This window comes from Balaenoptera musculus, chromosome X (genome assembly GCF_009873245.2).
Source record: "Balaenoptera musculus isolate JJ_BM4_2016_0621 chromosome X, mBalMus1.pri.v3, whole genome shotgun sequence".
NCBI classification, from domain to species: domain Eukaryota; kingdom Metazoa; phylum Chordata; class Mammalia; order Artiodactyla; family Balaenopteridae; genus Balaenoptera; species Balaenoptera musculus.
In genome coordinates, this window is record NC_045806.1 from 4,569,793 (window position 1) to 4,585,972 (window position 16,180).

The 16,180-nt window shown below is 48.7% G+C and overlaps 1 protein-coding gene across 1 annotated transcript in view; it reads right to left on the reverse strand.

Annotated features, from left to right (window-relative positions):
- LOC118888708 (pseudouridine 5'-phosphatase) overlaps positions 1–16,180 on the reverse strand; it is a 73,501-nt gene that overhangs the window by 55,870 nt on the left and 1,451 nt on the right. The window lies entirely within an intron of this gene.

Sequence of the window (16,180 nt, forward strand, 5' to 3'; positions counted from 1 at the left end):
ATCTATAAAATTATCAAATCACGATGTTGTACACCTGAAACATAATACTGTAAGTAAACTAGTATTGACACTTCAATAAAAAAATAAATGCGGACAGACGAAAGTCTTCCGTACAGTAGAATGCCAACTAATATATACAGATTGATGGTGTTTGACCAAAAAAAAAGACATAGAGAAAACAACACAATGCCATACATAAATCCTCTCATCAATAATGGCACTATATGAAAAAGGTTAAAAGTAAATTAAAAGGTAAAGATTGGCAGAATGTATTAGAAAAAGAAAAACCACATGATCCAACTGTATGCTGTCTACAAGACACACTTTACATTGAAAGGTGCAAAAAGGTTGAAAGGAGGAGGATGGAAAAGATATCCAATGCACACGGTAACCAAAAGAGATCCAGACTGACCACATGAGACAAAGTAGACTCAAGACAAACATTTCTACTAGAAACAAACAAAAAAATTAATAGAAACATTTTATAAGGATAAAGGGGTCATTCCATCAAGAAGATGCAACAACTATAAACATATATGAACCTAACAACAAAGCCCCAAACACATAAAACAAAAACTGACAAAACTGGGGGGAGAAAGGGATGATTCAACAACAGTAGTTGGAGACTTTGATGCCACACTTTTAATAATGGACAGAACAATTAGACTGAAAATTAACAAGGAATATAAGACCTGATTTAAAACACTTAACTATGTAAATACCATAAACTGACTGGAGCTTATGACAGTACTCCACCCAACCATGACAAAATATGCATTCTTCTCAAGTTCACAAGGAGAATTCTCCAGGAAAGATGATAAGCTACGCCATAAAACAAGTCTCAATAAATTCACAAAGGATCACAATCATACCAAGTATTCCCCTGATCATCGATGGAGCGAAATGAGAAATCAGTTAACAGAAGGAAATTTGGGGAATTCCCAAATATGTGGAAGTTAAACCACACACACCTAAACAGTCAGTGGCGAAAAGGAAAAATTACAAGGGAATTACGAGATAGGTTGGGATGAAGGAAAATGCAAACACAACACACCAAACGGTATGGGATACAACAAAAGCAGTGCTTGGAGGGAAGCTGATGGCTGTAAATGCCTGTGTTAAAAACGAACGGTCAGAGAGGTGAAGCATTGGTGGGTCTGAACACGAGGAAGTGGACCATGAGCCAAGGAATGCAGGCCGCCTCTAGCAGCTGGAAAAGGCAAAGTAACAGATTCTCCCCTGAAGCCTCCTGAAGGAACCAGTCCTTGATGTGATTAGCTCCTGAGACTGAGGTGGGGTTTCTGACCTCATAATACATTTGTGTTGTCTTAAGCCACTCGGTTTGTGGTAACGTAAGGCAGCAATAGAAAACTAACACAATAAGAAACTTTCCCCGCCATCTATTTTTCTTTTTTTCTCATTGGGTTTGTGTACAGTGACTCTCAAACAGACCAAGCACAAGCACAGACCTTTCTGAACGTTTCATTCACAGATGCCTTAACCACGGAAGGTCGAGGACAGCTGCAGAGAGTCTGCAGAACTACTGTGTGACAGCTTCCACTGTGTGTGGAGGTCACCCACCAGTTAGTAAGAACACCATGGCCTCGGCCTTTGTGACTGCTACATCATCATCACACACGTATAAATCTTATTAACCACTGGGCTTTTTTAATCCATGTCGTACTGACATATGATGACTTCCACTTAGTGAGTAACTTAAATTCTTTTCAAATTTTAAAAGATAAACAAACATACAATCATAGGGTCTAGATGGATGTGCCTTTCCCATCTTGTAGAGAGCTAAACCCTCTTGAGAGTTAGTTTCCCCATGCCTCAGGCTTTATGGATTAATGCTAAATCCCTACGTTCTCATGCCTTTTGAATAAGTGCAAACCAGAACGTGTCCTCCAAGAATGCAGAAAAAGTTTCCATCTGACTTCATCCTAGAGATCTAAGATTGGTGAGAAAGAACATGGAGGTTGCCACGAAAGTGGATGTGGAAAAGGAAAAATGCAGGAAAGACTGACAGTGGACATGAGATCTTTCAGGTGTCGCCTTAGAATCCCATGTGTCGAGTGGGTATATCCATCAAACCCCTACTAGTTCAGGCATCACTTCTAACACTTCACCTTAAACCCAGAGACGTGCAGTTTTAAAGATTCCCTTCCCCACGCAAAGCAACAGCTTCCATTCCTTTTTCCGAGACCTTCCTTCAGTGGCTGCTCCCGCTACTCCTGTGTTTCTACCCTTCCTGTGGGCTCGATGGAATCCAATACTGAATGCGTCACCAGTGGTGCGTGCATTAGCATGAAGGCAGTGCCAAAAACAGTTCTCATTTAGCACAGTGCAAATCATTAAGGAATCTAGGAAATGCCCTGAAATGAGGAGAGATAAAGCAGCACACAGCCCTCCTCCTTCAAAGACACACAAGCCATTGTGTCACCAGCATAATTCTTTAGCTGTTATGTGTGTTTCCGTTCACTTATTTTTTGGTGTGGGTGGGGTGGAGGAATGTCAGACAACTCAACTGTAAAGAGGTGACAGGAGTTAAGACTGGAGAAACTTATGCTATAATCCTGCTGGTGCAGCCCTGGGCATCCACGCTCTACCTCCCTGGCCAGTTTGCCTGTGAAATCTGTAAAATGTTGGTCCCCATTGCTTAATCTCTTCACAGTATCAAAAATCCTACATTTCTGGGTGGATTAGTTTGCTCTGGTTGCAAAAACACAGCACCACACAGTGGGGGGCTTAAACAACAGAAATTTACTTTCTCACTGGCCTGGAGGCTGGAAGTCTGAGATCCAGGTGTCAGCAGGGCTGGTTCCTGCCGAGGTCTCTCTCTCCTGGGCAGACGGCTGTCTCCTCCCTGTGTCCTCATGTGGTGGTGGTGGTGGGTGGGTGGGTGTGTGTGTGTGTGTGTGTCCTAATCTACTCTTCTTGTAAGGACACCACCCATACTGGATTAGGACCCACCCTAACGACCTTATTTTACCTAATTACCTCTTTAAAGACCTTGACCCCAAATGCAGCCCCATTCTGAGGCCCTGGGGTTCAGGGCTTCAAAATATGCGTTTTGGTGGGACGCAATTTAGCCCACAACACTGAGTTATAGATCTTCATCTACTTAGCGTGTCTTTCTATCAAAGGCAAGGGCAACCAATTAAAAGTACCCTTCTATGTCTTGTTTTTTCTAGGTTACTAAGAATGTAACCCAGTGGCTTTATGGCCTTACACGGTGGCTTTATGGCCTTACACGGTGTTACGCCAAGTCAGACAAAGTACACGAAAGAAATCCATCAGGCAATCACGTATTATTTTCATGGCCCTCTCTGGGACTTGCATGGACCTGGGAAGTATACTGAAAGAATGAAAAATTCTTGTCAGGGTCAAAGATTATTGGATTTAGGTGGAAAGACATTTACATATGCCAAGAAATGCAAAATCTAATCAGCTGGGTGGGAAAAGGCCTTCTCTAATGGACAGGCACCTCTTGACCCCCAAAACTTTCACAGCGATGTTTAAGGGAAGGCAAGGTACTGAATCAGTGTTTGTGTGTTATCTATTACTTTATTACTTGTACCCTTTAATGGAATTTGGCCTACTGGGGCAACAATGCTGTAAATAAACTTTGAAATACACACTGGAATTACTAATTTTCACTAACAATTTAAGACTACATTATTGCAACTCCCTTGGAACAGTCAAGTGAACTTTACGTTCATCATAAACTTCATTTACTAGGCTTAAAATGATCTCTGGCTATTCAGAAAGGTTCTGCGTGTTAATTCAGAAGAGGGAAGTATGGAACAAGGAAATAAAACATACTAGCTTTATAAATGGAGCTTAACAAGCACAAAGGTGTTTCAGTTGATTAAAAAATGTGTAAACAGAGTCAAACGCTGTCATGGCCTCTTCACAGCGATGATTAACGTCTACCAGATTTGTCAACAGAATAAGCAGAAATTAAGTGTTTAAGGGACAGGCAGGCTTTTCTAAAGACCCAGCGTACAGGCGCCAACTCCGCACACAAGCAGCCGCATCAGTAATATTAAGCCCCCGTGATACGCGGCCCCCGTGTGTGTGTCGGTGACGTGAGAAGAGCGGAGGGTGAGAAAGGGCTGGAATCCCAGGGCACCGCAGGCGGAGAGGCGGGGCCCGGGGCAGAGTGATGCTCCTGGCGCTCCCAGAATGGAGATTCCCGTCATCAGGAGGAGGTGGGTGGGCGCGCTGGGAAACAAGACACCTCTATAGGTGCGGGATGGCTTTTCTGGACGTGGGTCTGGGTATCTAGCTTCCACCTGTGAGATCTGCATCTGGGGAAACACGTTCTGATTATCCGAGCACCAGACGCCTACGTTATTTTAGGCCCTTCTTTTACATGCTAGTGTCCGTGCCAATCAATAATGACGTGGACAAAGTTCAGGCAGCCGTCAGGTGAAAGAGCAGGGCCCATGGCGATTGCTGCCGATTGCTGCTGGAGTAGCAAGAGTATGTACGTGTCGGATCATTTTCCGGGACAACTGCCACACCCCGCTAGCCAGCTCCCGGCCTGTAAGCCGCAGCCCTCCACGCCATCCACGCCATCCACGCCATCCACGCCCTCCACGCCATCCACGCCATCCACAGTGCCTTTGTATGGCACCCCCTGCCTGCGAGGCTGTGCGACGGCTGGGAAGTAAGGCCTACGTTCCTGCGTCTGGCACAAGGCTCACCACGCCCCGTCCCCTTCCTGAGACCTCTGCTCCCACCTTTCAGCGGGCAAGGAGCCTCTTCTCCAGCCCCTGCTCTCCCAGACTTACACACAGTGCCCTGCTGGCCTGGGATCCTCTCAGCCCTTCCTGCTGCCCCACCCAGCCGACTCCTACAGCCCTGCCCCGAGGCTGGGGACGGACCCAGTCTCCCGGGAGGCACCCTGGACCTCAGCCCGCTTCCTCTGCCCGGCTCCCAGGGAACTGGGTCAGCTCAGCAGATCCGTGACGAGGCAGCGGGACAGAAAACGTCTGCCCCCTGCAGCCCGCCTCCACGGCACCCCTGCGTGGCCTTGTATCCTTGCCCTGCGCCGGTCTCGGTACCCGGCGTCGGTGGGCCTGCTACGAAAGCCTGTGGGACTCAGGAAGCGAAGCAGGGCCCTGAACACCTCTCTCTCCTTGACAGCCCGGTGGACCCCTCCTGTAACACTCTTCTGAAATCCCCTTTGAACGTAAAGCTCTACCCCCAGAAAAACACTCAACAGCCAGGCGGACGGACCTGGCTACAGGCTGGCAGCGTTAAGCCACATCAACTCCTTGGGTGGCTGGCCCAAATCACCCAGGAGCCAACTGGAAATGCTTTTCTGAGGCTGCTCTCAGACTGGCTGACAAGATGAGCGCCAAGATACGGCTCCAACTTCCAGAAAGGAACGCGTTGGTCGGGCTGTACCTGGCAGACAGAGATGATTTACGTCGTTTGCGTTATGACCACACAGACGAGCGCACACACACACACACAACTCAGCACACGGGACAGAGCGTCAGATGTGGGACAGGTAGAGTCAAGGGTTACGTTTATGGCCACGAATGCCTTTTCTCTTGCAAAGTATTTAGGGACCAGCTTACACCCAGACTGCTCTGACAGGGGGACGTAGGACCATTCTGGGGATAAACTCCTGGTGAGCTGTATCCTCTCGGCAAAGCCTTCTTCACACACATACAATGGGCATGGAACACGGCTTGCCATATCGCCAACATGAGCACCAAAACTCAACCGCCGCCACTGACGTTTCTGGAAGTGACAGAACTGCCCGTGAGCACGCCTGAGTCTGGTGAATCGCTGCCTCTTTTTCTCGAGCTGCGAGAAGAGGCGGGGGGCAACACCTGTCAGGCACTGCCTCTGAGGTTAAGTCGCTTGACCACAGGAAGCCTCGGTTCCCTACCTGCAAAATGGGCAAAGCCGAGACGGCCAGAACGGGGTGCCGTCGGCCTGCTGCCAGGGAAACAGGCGAGGCGGGCAAGGTGCGCACAGCAGCGCGGGGCACGTGGTGAAGGCTCGCGGTAAATATTCACCGTTACCACAGAGGATGGAGACGGAGGGCCTGAAGAAAGGCGGCGGCAGCTGAAGGACACAAACGCGGCTCTGAATATGTAGGAATCAGTACTGGCATGTTGGGGGGGGGGGGGAGGACCGGAAGACCGGAAGGTCACTGCCAGTCTCTAATGCGGGCCGCTCACGGGGCGCGCAAGACGGCAGACGTGGCGGAGAGCTCTGGGCTCAGCTTGAAACCCGGGGCTTGGGCGCGACCTCTGGGCGGAATAGCCCGCGGTCACTGGGAAGTGTGGACGGAGGCCCGAGAGCAAGAGCGGTCACTGAGGCCGTGCGTCCACAAGAGATCTCCGAGAGACGGGGTCCACAGCCCAGTCCAGGGCCCCGCACAGGGGTGGAGAGGAGGACAGACAGATGAGGAGAAGTGAAGCCATGGAGACAGATCCCCCAGGACGGAGTGGGGCAGTGGCCCATGAAGCAGAAAGTTCTGGAAACATAAGAAAAGATGCCAAGTGGTATGGCAACACGGAAGTCACTGCTCCCTTCGTGCAAATGACATCCATGGGCTGCAGGTGGAAGGCAGTTTGTGCGCAGGACGCAGCAATGAGGGAGCAGAGGTTTTGTTTATTTTTTTAAATTTATGGCTGCGTTGCGTCTTCGTTGCTGCGCACGGGCCTTCTCTAGTTGCGGTGAGCGGGGGCTACTCTTCGCTGCGGTGCGTGGGCTTCTCATTGCGGTGGCTTCTCTCGTTGCAGAGCACAGGTTCTAAGCACGCGGGTTTCAGTAGTTGTGGCGCACAGGCTCTAGAGCACAGGCTCAGTAGTTGTGGCGCACGGGCTTAGCTGCTCCACGGCATGTGGGATCTTGCTGGACCAGGGCTTGAACCCATGTCCCCTGCACTGGCAGGCGGATTCTTAACCACTGCGCCACCAAGGAAGTCCGAGAGGTTTTGTTTAAATGACAGATCTAGCACACTTTATGCTGAGATGCAGAAGCATTAGAAGAAGAATAAGAGGAAGGAGAAGAAGGAGCTGCTTACATCCAGAAGAAAAGGTAAGCCTTTCCTCCCTGGAGGAAGGAAGGGCCAGGGCCGAGCCCGGGTGGAGGCACCAGCGATGGGAAGGACAAAAGGATTCCTGCAGAGTCCTGCAAACTCACCCCAAACTAGGGCACCGATGAAGAGGCCAGTGTGTTAGCACACCCTCAAATTCAGGACCCTGACTCTACTCCCAGCCCAACGAGTAGAAACAATATTGTAAATGTCAAGACATATACACTGCACTTATTATTCAGTATTACAGGTGCTATTACATAAAGATACTAAGTTCACAGAAGGGCCATCTGTTCACTAAGTGAGGATGTTCCTTTACTTGATCTAATAATAAATATTAATGGTATTAAGAAGGGCTGCATCATATTCTGGATGATTAAATCTCTTTTGCAAAGTCACGTTAAACAGTGCGGTAAGGGCCTTGGGTCAGCTAGCATGTGATCTTGGATCTGATTGTTTTTATATCTTAATAAAAAGCTGAAGTCCCTGAAGATGTCCCGCACCAGGTGTGATGTACTGAAGGTGGGAGCGGGCAGGACCCTGGGGAGAACACCGGGGGATGGGGAATTTCACCAAGTCAGCAGGTAGAGCAAGTACCCCGGGGCGAGGTGAACCAGGCTTCATCCAAGCAGCACCTAACGTTTTCGGTCAGCCAAGGGGGTTGTGGGCAGTCTCCTCATCGCCCGTCTGAGGTAAAACTACAGCACTAGGCATCAGCTACCCGGCCTTTAAGGAAGGACTCCCACTGGCACCTGTACCAGTGAGGGCTGCCCGGCAATAGAGGCGTCCGGGAGTTCTGACACGACACCAGTGCTGCCCACAGAGATACACAATGAAACGACCAAGTAGGAGGGACCAGGCCTGATTTTCACTGGGCTCTCCAGCTAGCTCACTGGGTTGTCGAAACACATCTCAAATTCGACTAGAATTCCACTCTGCGAAGCCAGTCGCTTGAACCTACCATTTTAAAAGCTGATGTGTGGTCATCAAGATGTCGGTACCAAGGTCAAAATATACAGTAGCACCAGGCAGTAACTCAGCTGGACTTGAAATTTGCCTTGATCATATATAGTCATCACACAAAAAAATAAACGTTGTCAATGCAACCCAAAGGAAATGCTTTGTGGTAAGATAAATAAGGGAAATAAGAGATGCGGAGAGAAAACAGGAACGTACTAGGGGACCGACTGAAATTGATGACTATTTGTGGCCAAAACAGAAATACGAATAACACCTTGCTGGCACAAAACATTTCTTCAGTAACCAAGTGACTTTCCTTTTTTTACAGTAAGAGCAGAAAGGTTTCCAAGCCACTGAAATTGAGATGAACAAGGGAAAGAGAACCCCGTCTAGGTACGAACAGGCAGCTCCCAGGGCCCTCACGCCAGGGACTGCACCAGCCCAGGGAACGTGGACAACGTGCGGGCATCCCTGTAACAACCGTCTCATTACTTCACTCCAGCTCAAGCTCCAACCTCAGGTTTCCCTGGACCTCGGCAGCTGACGAGGAGTAAGGGATGAGCGCAGCCCAGGCCCGCAGCTGCAGACATCTGCTGAGAGCTGCAGGAGAATCAGTCACTGGGGCCCGGGGCTCAGCTGACAGGCTCCAGAGGGACGTGGCTGTCACCAGTTCTCATCAGCACACCGCGTGAGATGCAGGGATTGGTGCGGGTGGCTACTTTGGTAAGTCATTTAGGAAGCTTTTCTTCCTTTTTTTTTTTTTGAGTGTGATCTCCTGACTAAATATCAGCTGCCATTTTAAGATTCCACCAAAAGAAAATTTGGTACACGAATGTCTTTACAAATCCTGGGGCCCAGGTCCAAGCGCACTGTGAGAAAAAGACAAGGGAGTGGATAGAGAGGATGAGAACAGTGAAGGGGGGCCTCTTCTTTTCCAAGTGTTTTCTGCTGTCACACGACACCAGGGAATGCACTGCCACCTAAATTCTCCGGGGACCCGAAGGCTCTGGAACTGTTTATTTTACACTCTTCACGCGAACCTTGTAAAGATGTACGTTTTATATTCTTGTCTCTTTAAATAAAATCGACTGATGACTACTTAATAGTCTGGTTTTGTTTTTCAGTGGTTCATGCTTCAGGCTTAATCCTCCCATTCCTTTTTTTTTTTTTCTTTTTTCAAATATATAGAAAAGTCGAAAGAAGCACAGAAAAGACCCATATAACCTACATCTGTAAGCAATAAACCTTAAAATGTGCAGATACTCTGCCATTTATTCCTTTATACCTCTGCATGCTTCATCAAAAAAAGACACTCTTCTACACAGCCATGACTAGCACCAGAACCGGCCAATCAGCAACGAATGAATGACATCATCTAATGAACCACTGCACACCGCATTCTCCAACTGCCCCCAAAATGTCTTTTATAAGATTCCCCCGCCCCCATCTAAGATCCGCTGCATTTGGTACTTAGGTCCCTTTAGCCTCCTGTAAACTAGAGCAGCCCACCCCAGTCATTTCCCGTGACATTTGACATTTTCAACAGTCCACCCAGCAACCTTGCAGAATGCCCTGCATTCTGGATCTGTCCGGTCGTTTCCACATGGTGTCACCTTGCTTGTTCCTCCGTCCCTCCAAACTAGAAAGGACACCCAGAAGTTCGACTGGACTCAGGTAAACTGCTGTGGCAGCACATGGCAGCCAGCAGCTGCCCCGCTGACACAGCTGAGTGGGGTGCGTCGTTTACGCGGTGGCCCCCAGAACTGTCCATCACGAAGGTGCGTGTCCGCCTGTGCTGTGTGTCGGTACCCTGTCGGGGCGGAACTCTGGCACTGTCTGAACACCCTCGCCCCCAATGAACCCAATGGTCTTGGTTTCCACCGGTGCCGCTTGTCTGAAGCATTTACAGTGAGGACTGCAAGATGGTGACCTGACGAATTCTACCATTCTTTCCATATTTATTAACTGGCATTCTCCTGCTCCCCATGCCTCCCCCCTCTCTCTTCTCTTAAGGATCACGACTCACAGATCTCTTTTTAAAAACTTAGTCTTAAGATCCACCACAGTCGTTATTCCTCTGACTTCCGCTCTCCCTGCCTTTCGCCCGTGGGACCGCCGGCCCTGGCTCCAGAAGGGTGCTCACGCTCATCCTGGGCTTCACAGGCCCCAGTCTGGAACTGGTCTCTGCTCCCCAGAGTCTTGGTTCCTTTCCTTGGGTGTGATATTTAGAAATCCAGAACTTAAGTGCTTTTAAGCAGCCATGAATGCTGCTCCGGTGGCGTGGGGAAAATATATAAATGGCGGGGAACAGAACCACATTGACAAATATACGGCTCTGCTGGAAAGGTTTACGTGGCAAAAGTAGACGCAGTGCAGGCAACCGTATTTGCTTTGATGAACGTATGCTTTCTCATGAGTCTGACGGCAAAGGTGGGGATGCCCTTAGAGCCCATCCCCTGCCACCGCTGGGAGAGATCAGGGCACGTGGTGCAAGCCAGGCAGAGCTGCAGGGATGCAGGGGGCCCATCTCACAGACCCGCCCTGGCTTCCTGAGGGTGAGCCGCAGACAGGCAGCCCTCTGCTTCCCCGCAAGCACCCCTGCCCGTCTTTCTGCCTCATGGTTCAGGCCTTCGGGACACACAGGCATTACGGTCACGGCCGATACCGGGTCCCTCAGGCTCCCGACTTCTCACTGAAACACCCCATGCACTACCACGGAAGACAAGAGCTGTCTTTACATGACAAGACTTTACCAGAAGGAGGGCACTGACCACACGGAACATCTACCCAAAAAGCCCGTGAGTTGGTGCAGTATGTTCTTGGCAGAAACGGCTGAGGGAGTCCAAGTGAGGCACGGGCATGATGTCTGGACCAGAGGGAACGCGAGGGACGGAGAACAAGTGAGGTGGCAGCAGGAGGGAAGAAGCAGGCCAATCCGGAAGGCAGAGCAACCTCGGAGAGAACCAGCCTGCGCTCTGCCAAGAGTCGCTCTCACGGCGAAAGCACGGGCCACGCGGCTAGGGGATGGGGCGAGGCTTTCTAGTCCAAAACAGGCTAAAGGGCCACGACTACCCTCTGGACCCCAGTGTGGAAAACACCAGAGAAATATCCGCCAGGCAGAGATCATCCTCACCTCCACCCACATTTCAACACCGCCGTTAAAAAGAAGTCCTCTTTTTTTTTTAAATACTACTCTCTGCTTGATAAAAGCAAGCTCTTCTCTGCTTCAGAAAACATGTTCACCGCTCAGCCATCTGTTCTCCTGGTCTGCAATATCCACTGTCCTTCTAGCTGCCCTTGAGAGCACATCCTCCCGGTGATTTCAGTGCAAATGACTGCCCTGTCCCTTCTCCTGTCCTTGCCATGTTGACCGCCAGCAGTTACTCAGAGATTCACGCGTGTTCTGTGTCCCAACTGGACTCCAAGACCACTACAAAGAAGAGACTTGCTGTGAATCCCCTGCAGCACCCGGTATAGTGTATTCCCAACGGGTAAGGAATGAGTGAACTCACCCCTCTAGAGCTGCGTCGTCCACCACGGTACCCACAAGTGGCTACTTCAATTAAGTAAAACTAAAAAATGAAGAGTTCAATTCGTCCGCTGCCCTGGCAGCATTTCATGTGCCTGGGTGCCCCCTGTGGCTCCCGTCCAGGGCAGCTCAGATCCAAAACATTCCCTCCACGGCAGGCAGTTCTGCCGGGCGGACGTGCTGGTCCAGAGAGCACATCGGTGCCCCGTTCTCGTCAAGGACACGATGACGGCAGCGGAGAGACGGAAGCCTGCTGCTTACTTTGGAATGTGTCTCCAAGGCCGCAAGTAAGCTCCGGAGTGCAAACTATGACCATCTGCTCTCACTTCGCGTGCAGACTGGGAGTCGAGCAGACTGCGGTTTGCCTCTGGATCCGTTCGTGGTCTCTAGGCCTAGAGAGGCGAGGCAAGGGACATCAGCTGGCTAGCCCAGCGCCAGGAGCAGTGCCGATGGAACTGCCCTCCAGGCAAGCGCGTGGAGCAGACCATCCTCACCCCAGGTGTGCGCCCCTCTCTGCATCCTCACCCCAGGGGTGCGCCCCTCTCTGCATCCTCACCCCAGGGGTGCGCCCCTCTCTGCATCCTCACCCCAGGTGTGCGCCCCTCTCTGCACAGACACTAAGCTACTGACCGCAGGCATGAGAGCGAAGGATGTGTGGGAGCCGCACCTTGAAGGAAGGTGGGCATGTACCTGCCAAACGCTCAAAACGTACGTTGAGAGGTGTCAGGATGGCAGTCCACCTCGGCAAAGCCAAAGGGGGAAGACATTTCTTGAGCAGAAATGCATGTGTGTCACAATTATTACGTTTTCAAGAAAATTCTCCTTAGACACCCCAAGGGCAATTTTAAACCACAGACCAGCATTGCCCCCCCCATTTTAACACAATTAAATGAAGCTTTTAATATACGAAATGCTGGAATTATGAGTCACCGGTATTCACATATACCTGACAGTGAGAGCTGTATCTTCTAACGTAAGCCCTTCTGCTATAACACTACTGCACCTTCCAGCTGCAGGCTATGTATCCATCACTCTTCAAACACCTCAAACAAAGCTGTGAGAAGTCACCTGGGCACCTGTGTAATGAGTGCTTTTGGTGGACGTTTCTTGGGGGCATCATCTCCCTTGCTCTTTTACATTGCGTTAAATCTCCATCTACCCCTGAAAAATGACAGTGTAATGGATAAATTATAGTAACTTAAAAAATGAAAGAAAAAATAAAGGAACAGAATCAGAGAAAGCAGAGAATAATAAGAAAGACAAAAGTGACCAAAGAATCCCCCCCACACAGCTTTCCAAGGAGAAGAAAGGAAAAATAGGTTCGAGAGAGGAAAAAAAAAAGTTTGCACAGCTAAGATTCTAAACAAAAGCACACGATGAGGAGGACGAGGAAGCAAGGAACGGGCACGTTACACCTGCACTGCCAGAAACCTGCTGAATCTTTCAGCCGTGTTACCAGCTGGACCAAACTCCCGTTGATCTGCAGAATTCTGCAATTTTGATCTCACCTTCCTGTTAATCTAGAAACGGGAGCAGCTGTGGTGATAAGAACCGCTAACCGCAGGAACACGGGAAAGGCTGACGCGGCTCAGGTCTATCAGGAGGCACGGCCAGCGGGACCTGAGTTTACCCACCTCGGTCCCCCCTCGAGTGCTTTCTTATTCCTGATGCATTTCCTGACATTCAACATAGTCCCTGGTACCTTCACCTGCCCCTACCAGCGTCTTACTCCAAACCGAGAAAGTACAAGTCAGGGCCCCCTTCTGCGTGGGCTCTGCTCGGCCGCAAGGCCTCAGACTGGCCTCCGAATTTCCGCCACCTCCTGTGCAAATGTAGAAGGGACCTAAATGTCACCTGGTAAGGTGACATCAAACACGAGCGTGTGCTGTTAGTTCCGGGGGTTGGGGGCAGGGCAGAGAGAAGGGGAACGTGCCGTAGCACAGGTGCCCTGACATCCGTGACGAGACCCCAAGGCACACAAGCCAGGGACGGGGTGAGGGTGTCTCTGGGAGCCCCAAGGGCAGACAGTAACCTCACACCGGCCATCCCGAACGAGCGTTTATTCTGCTCTAGCTTCCTGAGACTCTTTGGGAATGTCTGGACTGAGTCAACATTACAGGATAGGAACTAATGGACGCCGAAAAGCTCATCATCTCCACTTTTAAACCTCGTACGTGTTACACAGGGCCAAATACAATGTAGGAAAGCTCTTCCGAAAATTCATCTAGGGCGTGTGCTACAGCTGAACAGGGAGATCCTGTGTTTGTCATCAGCTTTGTGGAGGTCCCAGCGTCTACAGAAACCAGCGTAGGTGAGGTGAGCCAGAGGACGACGGGTGACAGCGGATTCCGAGCAGACTGGGCAGGGCTGCGAGCTGCTTCGGTCAACAATGGATCCCTGAGCCCCAGGAGCACCACAAAGGTCCCGCCTCCACCCAGAGCTCATGCTGTACCCTGGGCCCCGGACGGAGAAACAGGCACTTCCACACGGTCTCAAGTGCTATGATTAATATTTGGCAAGCAAGAAGCTGTAGCAGTACAAACAGGTACAGGACAGGGGATCTATTCCTCTACGCGAAGGTGAAGTAGAAGCCAGGTGTCACCCATTAAAATCCTGCCATCTCTGTGTGTTTATGGAGACGTGGTCAATTATAATCGACACTGCAAAGAGTCGTGTTTCCCCTCACAGATCTATCGTATTATTTTTCTGTTTATTTTTTAAACATTTGAAAATAAGCTTTTTATTTTTCCTGGCTGATTCTTTAAGGATTTAATTACTGTAACAGACTCCTAGAAAGCATATTTTATGTATACCACATTTTACATATATCAGCATTCCTAATTCTGAATATTCTTAACATCCACCCTCCATCTGGCCCTGTTACCAACAGCAGACATCAGTGAGTTGCTTCCTAAGGCTCTGTACCTGGGTTGTCCCATACGGTAGGCACTGGCCAAATGTGGCAAGTGAACCCACGAAACCTGGCTAGTTTGAGCTGAGATGCCCTGTGAGTGTAAGATACACACAAATTTCAGAGGCTAGGTAACAAAAAGGAACATAAACCGTCTCAACTGTTTTTTTTAATTGATCATGTGTTGAGTAACAATATTTTGGATGTGTCAGGATAGGAAAAAAGTACCATTCAAGTTCATTTCCTCTGTGTCTTTTCGCTTCTTTAATGTTGCTATAACAAAATCTTACATGGTGCTACTCCTATCAGATAGCACGACTCTGGACCACCAACTTTTCTTGTCTCTTAAAGAGAATGGTCCTACCTCTTGTGCTCCTAACTTCAGCTATTTAATGAACTAGATAATCTTCCCTATTCAGGAGCTGACATAGTATTTCAAACTTGTATCTTCTTCCTTCAAAATCTTATCCTTGTTCATAAATAATCTCAGTCCCCTTGGTCTCTGTCTCTCAATGGCATTTGAGAGCCAAAATTACTACCTAGCTCACAGCTAATTGTTACCTCTGTCAACAAAAACAGATTCCAAAGATTGAAAAGAAAACAGCATCAAACATTACAAAAGCACCAGAAAGTAACCCTGGGTTTCTGGTCAACATTTCTACAAATATCTCCACTGACTTCCTCATTCTCCTCTGGTGAAACAAGCTTCCCCATGCAACTCTTTGTTTTCAGTTTCACTTCCCTGAGAATACAAGGATTGGGGATACATTAACAAACAGAACTTCCTGGGGAAATGGATTCACAATTCTGAAAAGCAGGCCCACCGAGAAACACCTCATTATAAACTGATGATACATTGTTACGCAAACAACAGGTGCTTAAGAATTAGAACAGGTATAATCAAGTAGATTAAATGAGGTAAAGTAGCACACTCTGGAAAGTGGTGTTTTATACCAGACATTTTGTAAAAAAAAAAAAAAAAAAAAAAAGGAATAAGCAAAGGTGCGTTTCTGATAAAGTTCTGCAAGGCCTTATCGCCTCAAAGAGTCAGGGCAGAATGAGGTAAAGGGCAGAAAACGAAGGGGGAAAGAAGAGCTAGGTCTTATCTTCCCAAAGGCCACTAATTCTTGTTTCTCTGACCAGTTCAGAGGATTGGGTAACAGTGCCAGACCAATGCTTGATAAACTTTAAACTTGCCTTAACTAGCAAAGAGGAGGCCCTGGTCGATAACTACCCCTGCAGGCACCACCACATAAGTCACATTCATGGCTCCGGGGAACAGGTATATGTGTATCTTGAGTGGTGACGAAGCATCAAGCATCAAGCTCACTTAGAAGTCTAATAAATTTAATTTTAATGGGACACCTCAGTTTGTATTAAAATTCATAAGACTCGCAAAACATGTTCTCTGGACTTTTCATTAGAGGATAAGGAATTTATTTGACAATTTAACTCGACCACCTGAGCAGGAAAACTCACGTCTACAAACTCTACTTAGGAATCCCAGAAGCTTTTTGAAATTGAGTCATTTCAGATTTAACAGCTGCATACACTGTTCTATCCAATTAGTTACCTCTATGCGAATTTATTTTCCCCCTTAGGAATTCATTCGTTTACATCTCTGGGTCCATAAAAATAAGAGACTTTTTTGTGTACCTTAAAAAAAAAAAAAAAATCAGTGCCATTACTACTGAACCAGTGAGCCAAATGA